This window comes from Schistocerca nitens, chromosome 1, assembly GCF_023898315.1.
Source record: "Schistocerca nitens isolate TAMUIC-IGC-003100 chromosome 1, iqSchNite1.1, whole genome shotgun sequence".
NCBI lineage: Eukaryota > Metazoa > Arthropoda > Insecta > Orthoptera > Acrididae > Schistocerca > Schistocerca nitens.
Genome location: NC_064614.1, coordinates 10,289,191 through 10,311,501, shown reverse-complemented (window position 1 = coordinate 10,311,501; position 22,311 = coordinate 10,289,191). Strand labels below are relative to the sequence as shown.

The 22,311-nt window shown below is 44.5% G+C and overlaps 1 non-coding gene across 1 annotated transcript; it reads left to right on the top strand.

Moving 5' to 3' along the window:
• Window positions 1-319: 319 nt before the first annotated feature.
• Trnal-caa (transfer RNA leucine (anticodon CAA)) lies at window positions 320-394 on the top strand. Its single transcript has one exon. It is a non-coding gene; the product is annotated as a tRNA-Leu (tRNA).
• Window positions 395-22,311: the final 21,917 nt, after the last annotated feature.

Below are 22,311 nucleotides of genomic sequence, written 5' to 3'. Positions count from 1 at the left end.
GCTCTCCTGCGAACCTTGCAGAACTAGCACTCCTGAAAGAAAGGATATTGCGGAGGCATGGCTTAGCTACAGCCTGGGTGATTTTTCCAGAATGAGATTTTCACTCTGCAGCGGAGTGTGCGCTGATATGAAACTTCCTGGCAGATTAAAATCTCATTCTGGAAACATCCCCCGGGCTGTGGCTAAGCCATGCCTCCGCAATATCCTTTCTTTCAGGAGTGCTAGTTCTGCAAGGTTCGCAGGAGAGCTTCTGTAAAGTTTGGGAGGTAGGAGACGAGATACTGGCAGAAGTAAAGCTGTGAGTAGCGGCCGTGAGTCCTGCTTCGGTGGCTCAGTTGGTAGAGCACTTGCCCGCAAAAGGCAAAGGTCCCGAGTTCGAGTCTCGGTCGGGCACACAGTTTTAATCTGCCAGGAAGTTTCATATCAGCGCACACTCCGCTGCAGAGTGAAAATCTCATTCTGAAAGCAGGAATTATATCACAATGTTAGAAGTAGTCACAATCAGGCTGCAGTAGACCATTACAAACAGTACTACAAGGTGCTTAAAAACGTTATTAGGAAGGCAAAGAGTATGTGGTATGCATACCGAACAGCTAATTCACAACATAAAATTAAAACCATATGGTCAGTTGTGAAGGAAGTTTCTGGTCAGGAGCACAAGGTCGACGATAAAAAGTCAGTTCACAGTAAAAATATTCCTGTTACTGATAAATTAGATATATGTACAGTATTTAACAATCTTTTCTGAGCATTGCTGGTTAATTAAATAAAAATTTAGCTTCTATAGGGACTCATGTAACTTTCTTGGCAAATGCATTTCCGAGATTGATGTCTTAAATACTCCTCTGTGATACAGACAAGAGGGAGATTTAGTCAATAATTAAATCACTGAAGACTAAGGACTCTCATGGTTATGATGGAGTGTCTAGCAGAATATTAAAGTACTGTGCTGCACATGTTAGCCCTATATTTAGCCATATTTGTAATTTTCCCTTTAGGGATGGTCAGTTTCCTGAGCGATTAAAGTACTCAATAGTAAAGCCACTTTATAAAAAGGGAGAAAGGGATAATGTAGATAATTATAGACGTGTTTCTATGCCATCAGTGTTAGCAAAAGTTATTGAACAGTCTGTGTATGTGCGGGTAATTGATCAATTTATATCACACGATTTGCTATAAAATGAATAGTTCGGCTTTAGAAGTCGTTTAACAAGTGAAAATGCTACATTTTCTTTTCTCTGTGAGGTACTGGATGGGCTAAACAAAAGGATTCGAACAGTTGGCATATTTTTTTGATTTAACTAAGGCATTTGATTGTTTTGATCTCGAAATATTGCTCCAGAAATTGGACGATTACGGAATATGGCGAGTAGCTCACAATTGGTTCACCTCTTACTTTAGCAACAGGCAGCAAAAGGTCATTATTCACAACGTTGATAATGGCTGTGATGTGGGGTCTGAGTGGCGTACTGCCAAGTGTGTGTGTGTGTGTGGGGGGGGGGGGGGGCGGTCCTCTTCCTTATTTGTATAAATGATATGTCCTCTAGTATTACAGGTAACTCTAAAATATTTCTGTTTGCTGATGACACAAGCTTTGTAGTAAGGGATGCTGTGTACAACATTGGCACGGTTTCAAATAGTGCAGTACATGACCTAAGTTGATGGCTTGTAGAAAATAAACTAACGCTAAATCACAATAAGACTCAGTTTTTACAGTTTGTAACACAGAATTCAACAAAACCTGACGTTTTACTTTCACAGAACGGGCGTATGATTAGTGAAACTGAACTGTTCAAATTCCTAGGTGTTCAGGTAGATAGTAAGCTGTCGTGGAAAGCCGACGTTCAGGATCTTGTTCAAAGACTTAATACCGCCATTTTTACTATTCGACCGGTATCAGAAGTGAGTGATCGTTCGACACGAAAGTTAGTCTACTTTGCTTATTTTCGTTCGCTTATGTCGTATAGTATTACATTTTGGGGTAACTCTTGCGTACAGACGTATGACACAAGTGACACCCAATCACCTCACACGTTCGAAGTCTGTGAGTTCTGCGGAGTGCCCCTTTCTGCTCTCTCACGATTTCGAATAACAACTGAGGTCGCTGATATGGAGTTCCTGGCAGTAGGTGGCAGCACAATGCGCATAATATGAAAAACGTATGTTTTTGGTGGTGTCCGGATACTTTTGATCACATAGTGCACCTCTCTACAGACCACTGACCAATTCTGAAATCAAACTACCGAGCCCACTACTACTCAGCCGCCTTGGCTGCCGGTACTCTGGTAAATGTGAGCGCGCTTCCTTGTAGCAAGCCGGCCAGTGTGGCCGAGCGGTTCTAGGCGCTACAGTCTGGAACCGCGCGACGCTACGGTCGCAGGTTCGAATCCTGCCTCGGGCAAGGATGTGTGTGATGTCCTTAGGTTAGTTATATTTAAGTAGTTCTAAGTTCTAGGGGACTGATGACCTCAGATGTTAAGTCCCATAGTGCTCAGAGCCATTTGAACCTTGTAGCAAGTAATTGGTGGTTGGTTCAGTAGGGAGAGAGGACGAAACAACAAGGTCATCGGTACTTCGGATTAGGAAATGATGGGAAGTGACGATGCCAGCGTTTGGCTGAAGCACTTTAGGGAAAACACGGAAAACCTACATCGGGATAGCCGGACACGAGTTTGAACCGTTGTCCTCCCGAATGAGAGTCCAGTGTGCTGATCACTGCCCCACCTCGCTCGGTCAAGTAATTGTTCGCAATTACACGATAATACTCAATTGGAGCTGTTCACAAACTTTCTTGTATTTCTTACGTAGAGAATAGTGTAACAAGGCACACGCAATGTTTCTTGGCCCATACTTCAGCCTATCAGTTAATTTCAGAACAACATGAAAGAATGTGCACTAGAGACCGCCGGAAGCAGATGCCGCCATTTTCTAGTTTTTTTGCTGTTGTTAGACATGAGTATGTGCTTTGTAAATATTTCGAGTTCTAACATTTAAGTGCTGCATAAAGAATTGAAGCTCTTAGGGAAACACTATTAATTCTTCGGTTACAGTTTTTATCGCAAGCAAAATTCTGTACAGTTTAAAAACTAGTTATACAGTGTGCGGATGGTTATACCTTACGTCGTCGGTTGTGCACCATCTTGTAAACTGGAACAGAAAATGTCTTCTACGATGAACTATGTTGTATTTGCAAATTATTATATTCGTTTATTTTTTGACATTTTTAACTGCCTTGAAAATTGAAATCTGTGTTAGTTTCCACTAGCTTCAGTTTCAAAATGTGTTTAATTTAATGATAATGAACTAAGGATGGTCCGCCTTTTAGCAAGTACACAGATTATTGGTTTATCAACCAAAGATATTCCATCATAATTGTGGCATCCTCGGTAGGTTTTTTTTATTATTTTCGTGAAATACATACCTATAAGTTATTTTAACGTTAAGGAATATGATTCGTCCGAATTTGGTGTCTTCTAGATTGTATGTGCAATTTACCTTTTATTTTACATTGTGTGTGTAATGTGGCGGCCAACCAAAATCAGCCACAGGTCTAAATAAGATACCATGTTATCTGCAAACAAGAAGAACGACAGAAAATCGTAGGCATTGAATTTTTTCACCCGATCTTTAAAACGTATATTCTGGTAAAATACGTCATATATGCCCGCTTTTGTCCTTACCATTCTAGGGTTTTCCTAGTCCTTAGCTGTGACAAGTTTGTTTTTATGTATCAATCGAGTTTTTTTTGTAATTGAGCTGGGCCTGTGAACATCGCTAAAAGTTTTCTGAAGCCTACATATGGCGAACTGTTTAGTGCGGTACGTATATTCATGGAATGTTTTTTGTATTTTGACAGTATTTACTCCAGTTTTCTCCAGTTCGTTTGCAAATACTGCATCCTGTTTTGTTGGTGTGGCACTGAAAAGTGAGTCCAAGCCACAGCAACATAACAGGACGCAGTATTTACAAATCAACTGGAGAAAACGTGGGAAAACACTGTCAAAATACAAAATACATTCCATGAATATACAAACCACACTAAATAGTTCGTCATATCTAAGCTTCACAAAACTTTTATCGATGTTCACAAGCCTCGCTCTACTACACAAAAACTCGATTGATTCACAAAAACAAACTTGTCATAACTAAGGACTACCAAATTCTACAATGGTAAGACCAAAAAAAGGCCATATGCCACAAAATTTTTCCAGAACATACATTTTAAAGATTGTATAATAAACTAAAAATCAATGCAGATGTTTTTCTAACAACCCTCAAGTTTGCAGGTGACATAATATACTAACTTAGACTTGTTACTGAATTCAGTTGCCAGCCGCAGACAGATACAGTACAAAGTAAGAGGTAAAGTGCACATACAGTTTAAATAACAACAAAATCTGATGTAACATATTCCTTAACATATAAATAGCCTGTATGTAGGTATTTCAGGAAAATAATAATAATCCACTGAAGATGGCACAACTGTGGTCAAACATGTTTGGGTGATAAAAGAAAACGATAATTTGTGTACTTGCAAAAATGAGGATCAGTCTTTAATTCATTATAATTTTTCTGCGAGCACTGGAACTGAGGTCGAAACTCCAATATGTATTTAATTTGTCAGTGACAGTACTTCTGTTTAATGTGATTTCACGTACTGATTACTGGTGTGTAGCTGAGTAACAATGCAACAGATGGACGATGAAATGCACTGTCGACAAGGTTTCCTCGAATGCAACGCTTTGAAATTTCAATAGAGTATTTGCTCCTAGGCACATGGTCACGTTGTACCTTGGAATACGTTTGCACATTAGTTTTACGGAGTAATTTTTTTAATTCCAGAAAAAACTATAACACATAAAAAGTGAATACCGTCATTTAGAAGAGTTGTAAAAACGTAGTTAACTGCTCCTACCGCACTGGCTGGCCACTAAAGTCTGAAAAGTGTTCCAAGGTACAACACTCTCCCATATTGATTACTTTCCTAATGCTTCCTAATGACTATATAGATGTATTGATATAAATTCCTATCTGATGTTTTAACAGATAATAAATAGTGAAGTTATACGTTTTGGCCCCCCATGAACCATGGACCTTGCCGTTGGTGGGGAGGCTTGCGTGCCTCAGCGATACAGATAGCCGTACCGTAGGTACAACCACAACGGAGGGGTATCTGTTGAGAGGCCAGACAAACGTGTGGTTCCTGAAGAGGGGCAGCAGCCTTTTCAGTAGTTGCAAGGGCAACAGTCTGGATGATTGACTGATCTGGCCTTGTAACAATAACCAAAACGGCCTTGCTGTGCTGGTACTGCGAACGGCTGAAAGCAAGGGGAAACTACGGCCGTAATTTTTCCCGAGGGCATGCAGCTTTACTGTATGATTAAATGATGATGGCGTCCTCTTGGGTAAAATATTCCGGAGGTAAAATAGTCCCCCATTCGGATCTCCGGGCGGGGACTACTCAAGAGGATGTCGTTATCAGGAGAAAGAAAACTGGCGTTCTACGGATCGGAGCGTGGAATGTCAGGTCCCTTAATCGGGCAGGTAGGTTAGAAAATTTGAAAAGGGAAATGGATAGGTTAAAGTTAGATATAGTGGGAATTAGTGAAGTTCGGTGGCGGGAGGAACAAGACTTCTGGTCAGGTGACTACAGGGTTATAAACACAAAGTCAAATAGGGGTAATGCAGGAGTAGGTTTAATAATGAATAGGAAAATAGCAACGCGGGTAAGCTACTACAAACAGCTTAGTGAACGCATTATTGTGGCCAAGATAGATACGAAGCCCACACCTACTACAGTAGTACAAGTTTATATGCCAACTAGCTCTGCAGATGACGAAGAAATTGAAGAAATGTATGATGAAATAAAAGAAATTATTCAGATAGTGAAGGGAGACGAAAATTTAATAGTCATGGGTGACTGGAATTCGAGTGTAGGAAAAGGGAGAGAAGGAAACGTAGTAGGTGAATATGGATTGGGGCTAAGAAATGAAAGAGGAAGCCGCCTGGTAGAATTTTGCACAGAGCACAACTTAATCATAGCTAACACTTGGTTTAAGAATCATGATAGAAGGTTGTATACATGGAAGAACCCTGGAGATACTAAAAGGTATCAGATAGATTATATAATGGTAAGACAGAGATTTAGGAACCAGGTTTTAAATTGTAAGACATTTCCAGGGGCAGATGCGGACTCTGACCACAATCTATTGGTTATGACCTGTAGATTAAAACTGAAGAAACTGCAAAAAGGTGGGAATTTAAGGAGATGGGACCTGGATAAACTGAAAGAACCAGAGGTTGTACAGAGTTTCAGGGAGAGCATAAGGGAACAATTGACAGGAATGGGGGAAAGAAATACAGTAGAAGAAGAATGGGTAGCTTTGAGGGATGAAGTAGTGAAGGCAGCAGAGGATCAAGTAGGTAAAAAGACGAGGGCCAGTAGAAATCCTTGGGTAACAGAAGAAATATTGAGTTTAATTGATGAAAGGAGAAAATATAAAAATGCAGTAAATGAAGCAGGCAAAAAGGAATACAAACGTCTCAAAAATGAGATTGACAGGAAGTGCAAAATGGCTAAGCAGGGATGGCTAGAGGACAAATGTAAGGATGTAGAGGCTTATCTCACTAGGGGTAAGATAGATACTGCCTACAGGAAAATTAAAGAGACCTTTGGAGATAAGAGAACCACTTCTATGAACATCAAGAGCTCAGATGGAAACCCAGTTCTAAGCAAAGAAGGGAAAGCAGAAAGGTGGAAGGAGTATATAGAGGGTCTATACAAGGGCGATGTACTTGAGGACAATATTATGGAAATGGAAGAGGATGTAGATGAAGATCAAATGGGAGATACTATACTGCCTGAAGAGTTTGACAGAGCACTGAAAGACCTGAGTCGAAACAAGGCCCCCGGAGTAGACAACATTCCATTGGAACTACTGACGGCCTTGGGAGAGCCAGTCCTGACAAAACTCTACCATCTGGTGAGCAAGATGTATGAAACAGGCGAAATACCGTCAGACTTCAAGAAGAATATAATAATTCCAATCCCAAAGAAAGCAGGTGTTGACAGATGTGAGAATTACCGAACAATCAGTTTAATAAGCCACAGCTGCAAAATACTAACACGAATTCTTTACAGACGAATGGAAAAACTAGTAGAAGCCGACCTCGGGGAAGATCAGTTTGGATTCCGTAGAAATACTGGAACACGTGAGGCAATACTGACCTTACGACTTATCTTAGAAGAAAGATTAAGGAAAGGCAAACCTACGTGTCTAGCATTTGTAGACTTAGAGAAAGCTTTTGACAATGTTGACTGGAATACTCTCTTTCAAATTCTAAAGGTGGCAGGGGTAAAATACAGGGAGCGAAAGGCTATTTACAATTTGTACAGAAACCAGATGGCAGTTATAAGAGTCGAGGGACACGAAAGGGAAGCAGTGGTTGGGAAGGGAGTGAGACAGGGTTGTAGCCTCTCCCCGATGTTATTCAATTTGTATATTGAGCAAGCAGTGAAGGAAACAAAAGAAAAATTCGGAGTAGGTATTAAAATCCATGGAGAAGAAATAAAAACTTTGAGGTTCGCCGATGACATTGTAATTCTGTCAGAGACAGCAAAGGACTTGGAAGAGCAGTTGAACGGAATGGATGGTGTCTTGAAGGGAGGATATAAGATGAACATCAACAAAAGCAAAACGAGGATAATGGAATGTAGTCGAAGTAAGTCGGGTGATGTTGAGGGTATTAGATTAGGAAATGAGACACTTAAAGTAGTAAAGGAGTTTTGCTATTTGGGGAGCAAAATAACCGATGATGGTCGAAGTAGAGAGGATATAAAATGTAGACTGGCAATGGCAAGGAAAGCGTTTCTGAAGAAGAGAAATTTGTTAACATCGAGTATAGATTTAAGTGTCAGGAAGTCGTTTCTGAAAGTATTTGTATGGAGTGTAGCCATGTATGGAAGTGAAACATGGACGATAAATAGTTTGGACAAGAAGAGAATAGAAGCTTTCGAAATGTGGTGCTACAGAAGAATGCTGAAGATTAGATGGGTAGATCACATAACTAATGAGGAGGTACTGAATCGGATTGGGGAGAAGAGGAGTTTGTGGCACAACTTGACCAGAAGAAGGGATCGGTTGGTAGGACATGTTCTGAGGCATCAAGGGATCACCAATTTAGTATTGGAGGGCAGCGTGGAGGGTAAAAATCGTAGGGGGAGACCAAGAGATGCATACACTAAGCAGATTCAGAAGGATGTAGGTTGCAGTAGGTACTGGGAGATGAAGAAGCTTGCACAGGATAGAGTAGCATGGAGAGCTGCATCAAACCAGTCTCAGGACTGAAGACCACAACAACAACAACACATACGTTTTGGCGCTTACGATGCACACCCGCAAGAAATCAGAGTAGAAGATTACTCCGTCGATCGCCCCTTATCAGCGATAAGGGGCGATCAAAAGATTTTCGTTCGAACGCCGTACAATTCATAATCGGTATGCCAATCAGGCAAAATCGTCGTGAGCACTGAGGCAACCGTCCCACCGACGCACCAGATTGGAGATACCCGTTCAGTAAAACACTGTTCCCCACTGCCTGAAGGAGTCCGTAACTGCCTCCTGTACATCCTCGTCCGACAGAAATCGTCGACCCTTTGTACCGCTACCGGCTGTTACTACATTAGTACTGCCCCGATGATGTTTCAACTGTGAAATAATTTTTTCGGTGTAAGAAGCTAACGAATGTCCTCTCACGCGGAGGCACTTCAATACTATACTTCAACAGGACAAATAGTTCTGCTAATGGACAAGCCAAGTGTAACACTATTATACGGGGAATTTTGCATATAGTATAATATTACCTGTTTTACAGGATTTGAACGTGATGTATGATTAGTGATATCGAAATCATATTATTAGTTTCTTTTTCTAAAAGTTTTCTAGCTGTTAGAAGGAAACTCAGAAAAAATGGAATAGTACTGAATCTAGGACCTTTCCCTTCCAAGTACAATACTTTGTTTGTCAAATGAATTTATGGTCGCCAGCGTATCTAGGCAAAGATATGGTTAAATTCCAGAAAAACAGAAGAAGTAAATTTGGCCTACTTTCTTGCTGTTCTTGTAATATAACTTCACAATTAAATACAACTTTGAGGATATAGTTCTGAGAAACATACAAGAATCTTTTAGCTACTACACCCACGTACATATACAGTTCCGATCTAGCAAGGCCATGATTTTCGAATCATTACTATGTGCAGAAACAATTTGGGCAGGGGTGAGGGGGACTTCTATGTTTGCATTTTCGTATAACCAACAAATCAGTAAAATAAAAACTTAAATTTTCTAATAGCATAATACACACATTTAAATTTATTAAGACATTTTGTTTATATCTTCATCTTAGCAAATTATGGTCAAAAGCCAAAGATAGGGACTGTGTGGCCACTCTATATTGTCATTGAGTATTTATATGCAACCTTACTTCATTGTTTGTGAGCCACATCAGAATATTTCTTCATACATCTTTGTACTTCACTGAATTTCTTTTATAACTCAAAGAATGTTATCCTTATTTTACTGAAAACCTATTTATTCACTTTCAGTTCATAACAATTATTTTCAGACGTTTACGCAAAAATGAATATTAGTAACTAACTAAAGGTGGTACGTTCCCATGGAAGGAATGTCATCGGTCCCTAGACTTACACACTACTTCATCTAACTGAAACTAACTTACGCTAAGGGCAACGTACACATCCATGCCCGAGGGGGGACTCGAACCTCCGACAGGGGGAGCCGCGAGAACCATGACAAGGCGTCTGAGAACACGCGGCTACGACACTTGGACGAAAATTAGTGCTTGTAGATGCTGAATAAAACACTTCAAATGTATTTATAACAGGTTTACTCGAAATAATAAAACTCCAGGCAAGGACCCAACATAGGTGAATGGTTAGAAATAATTAACAGGGTGAGCCAAATGTTATGTTTGAACACAATAGTTATTCAAAAAAAGTTAATTTTGGATTAATGGCTCGCACTTCTATAATTCTAATTATACCGTTCGTAACCTGTGGTCCGTAATCGTTCGGTGTGGCGAACGGTAATAGTGGCTACACAGCCCATCGTACGGCGTACAAGTTTCTTGAAGTGTGGACTAATTACGTCTTCTTGGTATCCTTTTAACGTCCATTACATAACGCAACAAATTGTACCAAAGCCGTAATAATCCACCAGGTATCACCCAAGGCTACTGTGCAACAATTTCCAAGCAAGGTATCGTCTGCTCCCTCCGAGTTTTGCCTCTTTCACTGCTGACTATGGACCGTGTCCTGTCGTTGCCGCTCACTCTACAGGTAACATGCCGGAAGCACAAGCCACCTTATACACTTTCCACAGTAACTTCCGTAGAGTACAAGAGCACTCCATCTTTTACGTAACACACATCCTACACATTGATCATTTTATACAAATGACGACTTGCATATGTAAACTAAATTACAATGCAATCCAGACGATTACCTGCTTACTGGTGTTGATAAATATCAATGGAAACAATTAAAAATGTGTGGCCAGACCGGGAATCGAACCCGGGATCTCCTGCTTACGTGGTAGATGTTCTATCTGACTCTTTTCTTTTGCTCTCATTTTGTTCGTTAACGGTCGTTGTGTTTGTTAGGGTCGGACGTCCCACAACGCTTGTTCAGGTTCATCGTTGATCCATTCACTTAGTTTTTTATTAGACAGGGCAGCTAGCCCTCTGAACGAACATGCTTTTATTCTATTAAATCTCATTCTGCTCTATATTGGTCGATGAATTTGTTCGTGGCGGACGTCCGATGACAGCCGTTCAGGTTCTTTGTTGATCCGGTCAATCAGTTTTTTATTACAGAGGGTAGCTAAACCCTCTGACCGAGCACGCTGAGCTACCGTGCCGGCTTACTCAGCTACCGTGGTGGCTCTCTGACTGAGCCATCGAGGGACAGAGGATAGTCCGACTGCAGGGACTTATCTCTGACACGATCCCCGTGAAATCCACATTTCCAACTTACTGTCCACACACTACAAATGAAGGGCTCATTTCAGTAGTGGTACAAGCCCATTTTTGTTCATTCTGAGGTACAGAGTCCTAAAGTTAAATGAGCGCTGAAAAATCTGCAGTTGTGATACCAGAAATATTGAAGTATATATACATGAATATTTCTGGTATCACAACTGCAGATTTTTCAGCGCTCATTTAACTTTCGGACTCTGTATCTCAGAATCATCAAAAATGGACTTGTATCACTACTGAAATATGCCCTTTATTTGTAGTGCCCTTGCCCACAATAGTCATTACTCGCGGCTGTCAATCTACCGATTGCAATGTGAGTGCATATAGATAAGGCTTACCTGCCAATGATCTTGAAACGTCCCCCTAGAAAAATTAATGAATTACTGTGCTTGTAACCCCTACGTTATTTGATTTTCAAACAGCTGAGCAGAACTGAACGTACTCAGACATTTCGCTCTTTACCTATTCTGATCAACACTAAACTGACACACAACATTTTTAGCGCAACGCAATCTGACTTTCAATAATCCCTACAAAAGAATGGCCCTGACTAACATTAACCTATACCTTTCACAAATCACTTACCTCACAAAAATCTTCGTTACTCGAACTACTGCAATACAGCGAGCGCCAATACTGCCAGCTAAATAAAAGATTCTAACTACTGATAGGCATAGTTAGTAAATGAAAGATTTTGATAGAGAACAAACAATGTATTTACGTTAATAGTGTTCAAAAGTCATAATATCTATATCAGTCCATGATATCCAATATTACAGATCTACTGTCTCTGTCCAGATCATCCGCTCTCAAAACTCCGCCATCTCTCTCCCCACATCCACCACTGCTGGCGGCTCACCTCCAACTGCGCAACGCTACGCGCTGTTCACAGCCAGCTGCCCAACAGTACAATGGCAGACAACAATGCAAACTAGCCACAGACTGCACACAGCACAGCCAGTGATTTTCATACAGAGCGCTACGTGGCGTTACGAATAAGAAAACCTAAACAGCCTACTTACAATCTTCTTCTGTTCGGATGCACTCACATTGCTCAAACTCTTATGGGAATCGGTAGATTGACTGCCGCGAGTAATGAGTACAGTGGGCAGTGGGCACTAGAAATGTAGTGTGTAGACACCAGGTTGGAAATGTGGGTCTCACGGGGAGTGTGCCAGAGATACGTCCCTGCAGTCGCACTATGCTCTGAGTCGTCGATGGCTCACTCGCCCGCATGGTAGCTCAGCATGTTCGTTCAGAGGGTTACCTATCCTCTGTAACAAAAAAACTGAGTGAATGAGTGAACGAAGAGACTTAACGGGTGTCTTCGAACGTCTGCCCAGAACAAATCCAACGAAGAATATGTAGAACAAAATGAGACCAACAAAAAAAAAAGTACTCGTATAGAGTGTATGCCATGTAAACAAGAGATGCCGTGTTCGAATCCCAGTCAGGGCACACATTTTCAACTGTCCCCTTTGGTATTTACCAACGCCAGTAAGCAGCTAATGGTGTGAATTTCATTGAAATTTCATTCTCCGAGAGCTGCAACATCGGATATGTCCGAAAGAACAAATAACATCTCCATACAAATGTATAAAATTACACACACTTACATTTTCATTTCATTAATCCATGACAAAATATTATTCAGTAAATTATACATTTAACATATTTCTTTACTTAAGTTACAAATATAATATTACCAAAGCACTCTAGCATCACATATATCATACTTTTTAAATAGGCTTTGCATATCACACTAAGCTTATGACAAATGTTAAATGCAAAATTTTTTCATAGTTTAGATGTACACTCCTGGAAATTGAAATAAGAACACCGTGAATTCATTGTCCCAGGAAGGGGAAACTTTATTAACACATTCCTGGGGTCAGATACATCACATGATCACACTGACAGAACCACAGGCACATAGACACAGGCAACAGAGCATGCACAATGTCGGCACTAGTACAGTGTATATCCACCTTTCGCAGCAATGCAGGCTGCTATTCTCCCATGGAGACGATCGTAGAGATGCTGGATGTAGTCCTGTGGAACGTCTTGCCATGCCATTTCCACCTGGCGCCTCAGTTGGACCAGCGTTCGTGCTGGACGTGCAGACCGCGTGAGACGACGCTTCATCCAGTCCCAAACATGCTCAATGGGGGACAGATCCGGAGATCTTGCTGGCCAGGGTAGTTGACTTACACCTTCTAGAGCACGTTGGGTGGCACGGGATACATGCGGACGTGCATTGTCCTGTTGGAACAGCAAGTTCCCTTGCCGGTCTAGGAATGGTAGAACGATGGGTTCGATGACGGTTTGGATGTACCGTGCACTATTCAGTGTCCCCTCGACGATCACCAGTGGTGTACGGCCAGTGTAGGAGATCGCTCCCCACACCATGATGCCGGGTGTTGGCCCTGTGTGCCTCGGTCGTATGCAGTCCTGATTGTGGCGCTCACCTGCACGGCGCCAAACACGCATACGACCATCATTGGCACCAAGGCAGAAGCGACTCTCATCGCTGAAGACGACATGTCTCTATTCGTCCCTCCATTCACGCCTGTCGCGACACCACTGGAGGCGGGCTGCACGATGTTGGGGCGTGAGCGGAAGACGGCCTAACGGTGTGCGGGACCGTAGCCCAGCTTCATGGAGACGGTTGCGAATGGTCCTCGCCGATACCCCAGGAGCAACAGTGTCCCTAATTTGCTGGGAAGTGGCGGTGCGGTCCCCTACGGCACTGCGTAGGATCCTACGATCTTGGCGTGCATCCGTGCGTCGCTGCGGTCCGGTCCCAGGTCGACGGGTACGTGCACCTTCCGCCGACCACTGGCGACAACATCGATGTACTGTGGAGACCTCACGCCCCACGTGTTGAGCAATTCGGCGGTACGTCCACCCGGCCTCCCGCATGCCCACTATACGCCCTCGCTCAAAGTCCGTCAACTGCACATACGGTTCACGTCCACGCTGTCGCGGCATGCTACCAGTGTTAAAGACTGCGATGGAGCTCCGTATGCCACGGCAAACTGGCTGACACTGACGGCGGCGGTGCACAAATGCTGCGCAGCTAGCGCCATTCGACGGCCAACACCGCGGTTCCTGGTGTGTCCGCTGTGCCGTGCGTGTGATCATTACTTGTACAGCCCTCTCGCAGCGTTCGGAGCAAGTATGGTGGGTCTGACACACCGGTGTCAATGTGTTCTTTTTTCCATTTCCAGGAGTGTATGATTGAACAGTGTTATATCTTCAAGGAACCAAAGACTTAAGAATCGAATGGAGATAGATCATGACTGCAGGGCGGGTGCCCGAGTCTCTCGCACTTGGGTTGGCGTATCTTCTGCGCTACGACGTTTGCGATACGGGGATGTCTTGCGTCGAACCGCTATCAGCATGGAGCTTCGCACACCATTCTACAACGGTTTCCGACAGACATTCTGTCTCATACGTATTCTTCATTCTCCGGTGGATGTCTACCGACGTTTGTCCTGCCGCATCCAAGAAAAGAATTGCACGTTGGTCCTGTTTGGTTGCATCTAGTAATAGTGTCGCCGTAGTTGAAGTAATCGCATTCGCCGTGCGCACGTTGGAAACACGTGAATGCAAAACTAATCCCTTGCCTGCACTGTAGGTGCTTATATACCCGCATCGGAGTCGCGCAACGTTGTATATACGCTACAGCAACGCCCTCAAATCCAGAATGAGATTTTCACTCTGCAGCGGAGTGTGCACTGGTATGAAACTTCCTAGCAGATTAAAACTGTGTGCTGGACCGAGACTCGAACTCTGGACCTTCGCTTTTCGCAGGCAAGTGCTCTACCAATTGAGCTACTCAAGCACGACTCAGGCACCCTCCTCACAGCTTTACTTCTGCCAATACCTCGTCTCCTACCTTCCACACTTTACAGAAGCTCTCCTGCGAACGCCCTCAAATGCCAACCTTTTGATCGCTCGTTACATATGCGCCAACCAATAAAGCTCGTACTTTTCTTTAATTAATAATAAAGTAACCATGATTGCAACAGTCAGAAGTGTTACAGCGACATAGTATTCACTTGCTGCTGCATACAACTATGTTCTTTCGATCGCCTTCTTTCGATCGCCTAAGGGTATGCCGCTGTAGCATTGCGAAATATCAGTCTATGAGTGACACATTTGTTTTGTATCCTGCAAGGTATAGAAGGACCTGTCTGTTAAGCGTGCCGGAATATACCGGGTGATCAAAAAGTCAGTATAAATTTGAAAACTTAATAAACCACGGAATAATGTAGATAGAGAGGTAAAAATTGACACACATGCTTGGAATGACATGGGGTTTTATTAGGAAAAAATAGTTCACAAAATGTCCTACAGATGGCGCTGGACAGCAAAACGTCAGTGATTGCGCATGACAATCGAGTATAAAAGGAGCTGTAATGAGAGAGAGAATCCAGCTGATCATTGTAGGCAAAACCACCCCTTCCTTCCGCCTCCTTGATTTCTACATCACCATCTATGGCCGTCCTATCGCCCTCACTCCCACCCTTACGTACCTTGGCGTCACCCTCGACCGCCGCCTCTCCTGGACTCCCCACCTCCGCACAATCCAAGCCAAGGCATGCTCCCGACTCAGTCTCCTCAAGCTCCTCTCTGGCCGTACGTGGGGTCTGGACCCCTCCACCATCCTCCACACCTATAAATCCCTCATCCGCCCTATCCTTTGTTATGCCCATCCAGCTTGGATCTCCGCCCCCCTACCTTTTATAAATCCCTCCAAATCCTCGAACGTCATGCTCTCCACCTCGCCTATCGCATCCGTCTCCCCTCCCCCACGCGGATCCTGTATGATCTCATCCCCTTCCCCCACCTCCTCCTTTTCCTCGAAAGGATACGGATCCTGTACACCTCCCGCAAACTCGATCCTACTCACCTGCTCGTCTCCCCGATCCTCTCCCACCCCCGCCCGCTGCCGTGCCTGTATTCGCACGTCCCACCCGGTCTCCATCTCTCCACCCTCCTTACCCTCTCCCGAGGTGGCTTCCGCCAACTCCCCCTCCCTGATGATGCCCTCCTCCCCTCCATCTACCCCTCCTACCAACTTTGATCCTCCCGCCTTCCTCCTGTGCTTGCTCCTCTGGGCACCCTCCCTCCCTTCTCTCCCTTTTCCCTCCCTCCTCCTTTTCTCCCCCCTCCTCCCCCGGGCCTCCCCTCCCCTGTCCCTCTCCTCCTGCCCCCGTCTCCTCAGCCGTTGGCATCCTTTTTCTCCCCTCTCCCCCGCCTCACCCCTGTTCCCCTCTTGGCAGGTCCCCGGACTCGCACACGCTAAGTGGACATTCGCGCGCCGGAGATCACCGCCATCAGTGTTTCGTGTGTGCCGTCGTGTTTAGTGTTCAGTGTTCACCGTCACACTCCATCGTTCACCAGTGCCATCGTCTTCTTCAGTGTTTGTGCGTCGTGTCAACAGTTCGTAGTGTGGATTGTCATCGAGAGTGAACGGCTTCATGTTTTTTTCTGTTCATGTGTCTACTGTTTTTTCCCGCCGTTTTTCCAAGTGATGTCTCTTCTCTGTTTATATCATTGTACACTCTTCGGCTGAAGAGCGGCGTCTTGTGCTGCTGCCAGCCTACCTGTTCCACAGGTTTTAAAATTACAATAAAGAAAAAAAAGAGAGAGAGAGAATCGCCTCCACTGTTCACGTGTGCCATCACAGTCACCCGTGTTATGTGCGCCGTGTCAACAAGTGTTAGTGTTTTTCTCGTCCAGCGTGAACGGCTTCATGTTTATTGTTTTTTGTATCTACATTTTTTGCCCGCCGTTTTTATTGTATTGTCTGTGTCACCTATATGTCATATTATTGTACCACCTAAGGCTGAAGAGCAGCGTAATATGCTGCTAACAGCCCGCCTGTATGAGGTGATTAAAATTACAATACAGAAAAAAAAGAGAGAGAATCAGATGCGCCAGCAGTCGCAGCATGTTGACGTTACCTGAAAAGGCGCTTTTAGTGAAGATGTATTATCAGAATGGGGAATGTGCTAGTTCAGCGTTACCATCCTATCGCCATAGGAAGGGGATTCGAACGGGTAAAGGACCGTTGACAAATGCAGCTGTGGCGAGAATGATTTCGAAGCCACGGGTTGTTTAGACGATAGACTCCGCAGTGGCCGACGGAGCACAAGGCGTAATGCTGCTGAGACAGTTTAGGAAATAATGGAGGCTGTAGCGGGTTCGTCTATGCACGGGGAAGTGCAGTCGCACGTCGCACCGGCATTCCGTACACTACTGTTTGGTTGGCACTTAGGTGTACCCTCCGATGCTATCCGTACAAAATCCGTCGGCATCATGAACTGTTACCTGGCGATTTAGTGAAGCGGAGGGCATTTGCGGTGTGGGCGTTTCAAAAGGTGGCGGAAGATGACGATTGGTTGAGTAACGTGTTGTGGACCGACGAAGCTCATTTCACGCTCCGAGGGTCTGTCAACGCCCACAACCGCAGAATTTGGGCTACCGAAAATCCTAGAACTGTCAAGGAGACTCCATTACACGACGAGAAAGTCACGGTATGGATTGGATTAACTACATCTACAGTTATCGGGCCTTTTAACTTCGAGGAAATGCGTGATTCTGGTTTTGTAACTGCTACCGTGACGGGTGAGAGGTACGCCGATATGTTACACAATCGCATCATCACCAGCCTGGCTGATAAACACCTGCTGGAACGTACGATGTTTATGCAGGATGGCGCTGCACCCCATATTGCTAGACGCCCGAAAGATCTCTTGCGCGTGTCGTTTGGTGATGATCGTGTGCTCAGCCGCCACTTTCGTCATGCTTGGCCTCCCAGGTCCCCAGACCTCAGTCCGTACGATTATTGGCTTTGGGGTTACCTGAAGTCGCAAGTGTATCGTGATCGACCGACATCTCTAGGGATGCTGAAAGACAACATCCGACGCCAATGCCTCACCATAACTCCGGACATGCTTTACAGTGCTGTTCACAACATTATTCCTCGACTACAGCTATTGTTGAGGAATGATGATGGACATATTGAGCATTTCCTGTAAAGAACATCATCTTTGCTTTGTCTTACTTTGTTATGCTAATTATTGCTATTCTGATCAGATGAAGCGCCATCTGTCGGACATTTTTTGAACTTTTGCATTTTTTTGGTTCTAATAAAACCCCATGTCTTTCCAAGGATGTGTGTCAATTTGCACCTCTCTCTATCTACATTATTCCGTGATTTATTCAGTTTTCAAATTTATACTGACTTTTTGATCACCCGGGAGACGTACGGAATTGTTTAGCTGTGATGGGAGCGGGTAGGATAACAGTTCTCGGAGCAGACGCAAAGTTTTGCCTTTGCGCTTGGTTCGGATACGCTTAGGAGGTGTCGTCTGTATCCAGATAAATATTATCTTAGAAGTTATTTTCTCTCGGGACTCTCCGCGGCAGCTCTGTGGCAGGTTTCGGGGCTGTTGTATCAAGGCGCGCCGCAAACAGGCACTTCCGCACTACTTCCTCCGGCGGAGGCGCGTAGGCGCAAGCTGCTAGGCGACATGACGGTGGCGCCGCGGGCGCTGCTGCCAACACCGCGTATGCAAATTCCCCCGCAGCAGGCGCGCCGCCGCTCCATCCGCGCAAATTAAATTACATTAATCAGCGGCTGCGAGCGCGTCCGCCGGAGCGGAGAAGAGAAGAGGAGCAGCGGAAGAACGGAGGAGGGCAGGCGGCAAGCTGCGGCAGCTGCCGGCGTATCGCGTGACGCAGTGGCTCCGTCTGCCGCCTGCTCGCAGATCGAGACGGAGCGGCCTCCAGCTTTTGTCCCCTGCTCTGGAGTAAGTGTACAGCCGCGTCGAGCGCGTCAGAATGACTCCAGGTACTGAGGCGAGCGCAATAAGGGCTCACCCCTTACGACTTGCTGGAAAACAGCGGGCTGAAGAAGGTCTGTTTGCGATGCTTGAAGCATGCGTAGTCGACATACCCGTGAGTCAAGTGGCATGTACAGGGTGTTTCAAAAATGACCGGTATATTTGAAACGGCAATACAAACTAAACGAGCAGCGATAGAAATACACCGTTTGTTGCAATATGCTTGGGACAACAGTACATTTTCAGGCAGACAAACTTTCGAAATTACAGTAGTTACAATTGTCAACAACAGGTGGCGCTGCGGTCTGGGAAACTCTATAGTACGATATTTTCCACATATCCACTATGCGTAGCAATAATATGGCGTAGTCTCTGAATGAAATTACCCGAAACCTTTGACAACGTGTCTGGCGGAATGGCTTCACATGCAGATGAGATGTACTGCTTCAGCTGTTCAATTGTTTCTGGATTCTGGCGGTACACCTGGTCTTTCAAGTGTCCCCACAGAAAGAAGTCACAGGGGTTCATGTCTGGTGAATAGGGAGGCCAATCCACGCCGCCTCCTGTATGTTTCGGATAGCCCAAAGCAATCACACGATCATCGAAATATTCATTCAGGAAATTAAAGACGTCGGCCGTGCGATGTGGCCGGGCACCATCTTGCATAAACCACGAGGTGTTCGCAGTGTCGTCTAAGGCAGTTTGTACCGCCACAAATTCACGAAGAATGTCCAGATAGCGTGATGCAGTAATCGTTTCGGATCTGAAAAATGGGCCAATGATTCCTTTGGAAGAAATGGCGGCCCAGACCAGTACTTTTTGAGGATGCAGGGACGATGGGACTGCAACATGGGTCTTTTCGGTTCCCCATATGCACCAGTTTTGTTTATTGACGAAGCCGTCCAGGTAAAAAAAAAAATGGTTCAAATGGCTCTGAGCACTATGGGACTCAACTGCTGTGGTTATCAGTCCCCTAGAACTTAGAACTACTTAAACCTAACTAACCTAAGGACATCACACACATCCATGCCCGAGGCAGGATTCGAACCTGCGACCGTAGCAGTCCCACGGTTCCGGACTGCGCGCCTAGAACCGCGAGACCACCGCGGCCGGCGTCCAGGTAAAAATAAGCTTCGTCAGTAAACCAAATGCTGCCCACATGCATATCGCCGTCATCAATCCTGTGCACTATATCGTTAGCGAATGTCTCTCGTGCAGCAATGGTAGCGGCGCTGAGGGGTTGCCGCATTTGAATTTTGTATGGATAGAGGTGTAAACTCTGGCGCATGAGACGATACGTGGACGTTGGCGTCATTTGGACCGCAGCTGCAACACGGCGAACGGAAACCCGAGGCCGCTGTTGGATCACCTGCTGCACTAGCTGCGCGTTGCCCTCTGTGGTTGCCGTATGCGGTCGCCCTACCTTTCCAGCACGTTCATCTGTCACGTTCCCAGTCCGTTGAAATTTTTCAAACAGATCCTTTATTGTATCGCTTTTCGGTCCTTTGGTTACATTAAACCTCCGTTGAAAACTTCGTCTTGTTGCAACAACACTGTGTTCTAGGCGGTGGAATTCCACCAGAAAAATCCTCTGTTCTAAGGAATAAACCATGTTGTCCACAGCACACTTGCACGTTGTGAACAGCACACGCTTACAGCAGAAAGGCGACGTACAGAATGGCGCACCCACAGACTGCGTTGTCGTCTATATCTTTCACATCACTTGCAGCGCCATCTGTTGTTGAAAATTGTAACTACTGTAATTTCGAAAGTTTGTCCGCCTGAAAATGTACTGTTGTCCCAAGCATATTGCAACAAACGGTGTATTTCTATCGCTGCTCGTTTAGTTTTTATTGCCGTTTCAAATATACCGGTCATTTTTGAAACACCCTGTAGCATTGCTCCAGCGTACCGATCTTTACCATGCTGGTCATTTCGATTACTTTGCTTCACTAATTGCTGTTAGCAGTACCATAGTATACCTACTACATCTACATCTACATCTACATTCATACTCCACAAGCCAACTGACGGTGTGTGGCGGAGGGTACCTTGAGTACCTCTATCGGTTCTCCCTTCTATTCCAGTCTCGTATTGTTCGTGGAAAGAAGGATTGTCGGTATGCTTCTGTGTGGGCTCTAATCTCTCTGATTTTATCCTCATGGTCTCTTCGCGATATATACGTAGGAGGGAGCAATATACTGCTTGACTCCTCGGTGAAGGTATGTTCTCGAAACTTCAACAAAAGCCCGTACCGAGTTACTCAGCGTCTCTCCTGCAGAGTCTTACACTGGAGTTTATCTATCATCTCCGTAACGCTTTCGCGATTACTAAATGATCCCGTGACGAAGCGCGCTGCTCTCCGTTGGATCTTCTCTATCTCTTCTATCAACCCTATCTGGTACGGATCCCACACTGGTGAGAAGTATTCAAGCAGTGGGCGAACAAGCGTACTGTAATCTACTTCCTTTGTTTCCGGATTGCATTTCCTTAGGATTCTTCCAATGAATCTGAGTCTGGCATCTGCTTTACCGACGATCAACTTTATATGATCATTCGCCGGCCGGGGTGGCCGAGCGGTTCTAGGCGCTACAGTCTGGAACCGCGCGACCGCTACGGTCGCAGGTTCGAATCCTGCCTCGGGCATGGATGTTTGTGATGTCCTTAGGTTAGTTAGGTTTAAGTAGTTCTAAGTTCTAGGGGACAGATGACCTTAGAAGTTAAATCCCATAGTGCTCGGAGCCATTTTTTATGATCATTCCATTTTAAATCACTCCTAATGCATACTCGCAGATAATTTATGGAATTAACTGCTTCCAGTTGGTGACCTGCTATTTTGTAGATAAATGATAAGGGATCTATCTTTCTATGTATTCGCAGCACATTACACTTGTGTACATTGAGATTCAATTTCCATTCCCTGCACCATGCGTCAATTCGCTGCAGATCCTCATGCATTTCAGTACAATTTTCCATTGTTACAACCCCTCGATATACCACAGCATCATCCGCAAAATTGTGCGAGATTATTCAGTTTCACTGAGAACCATTGATTTGTTTATCAACAAAGCACATGGACTGGCTATTGACAGGTCTGAATACTACCGAACCATGTTTACTGGACAGCACGCTCTGAAATTTTGAAGCTAGCAGAAATAAAATAAATGGAGCGAAGACTGTTTTACAGTTCGTACAGAAACCAGAACACAATTAGAAGAGTGAAAGAACATGAAAGGGAATCATCAGTAATAAGGGAGTCAGACAAGGCTGTGTTACATGTAAACTGTGTGAAAATCTATGTTACGCATCCAGTATCATTGAGCTGCTGGAATACTGGCTGTTTATAATAAGCAAATTGCATTTCAGAATTAGGATTGGTCGTATAATATACGCAG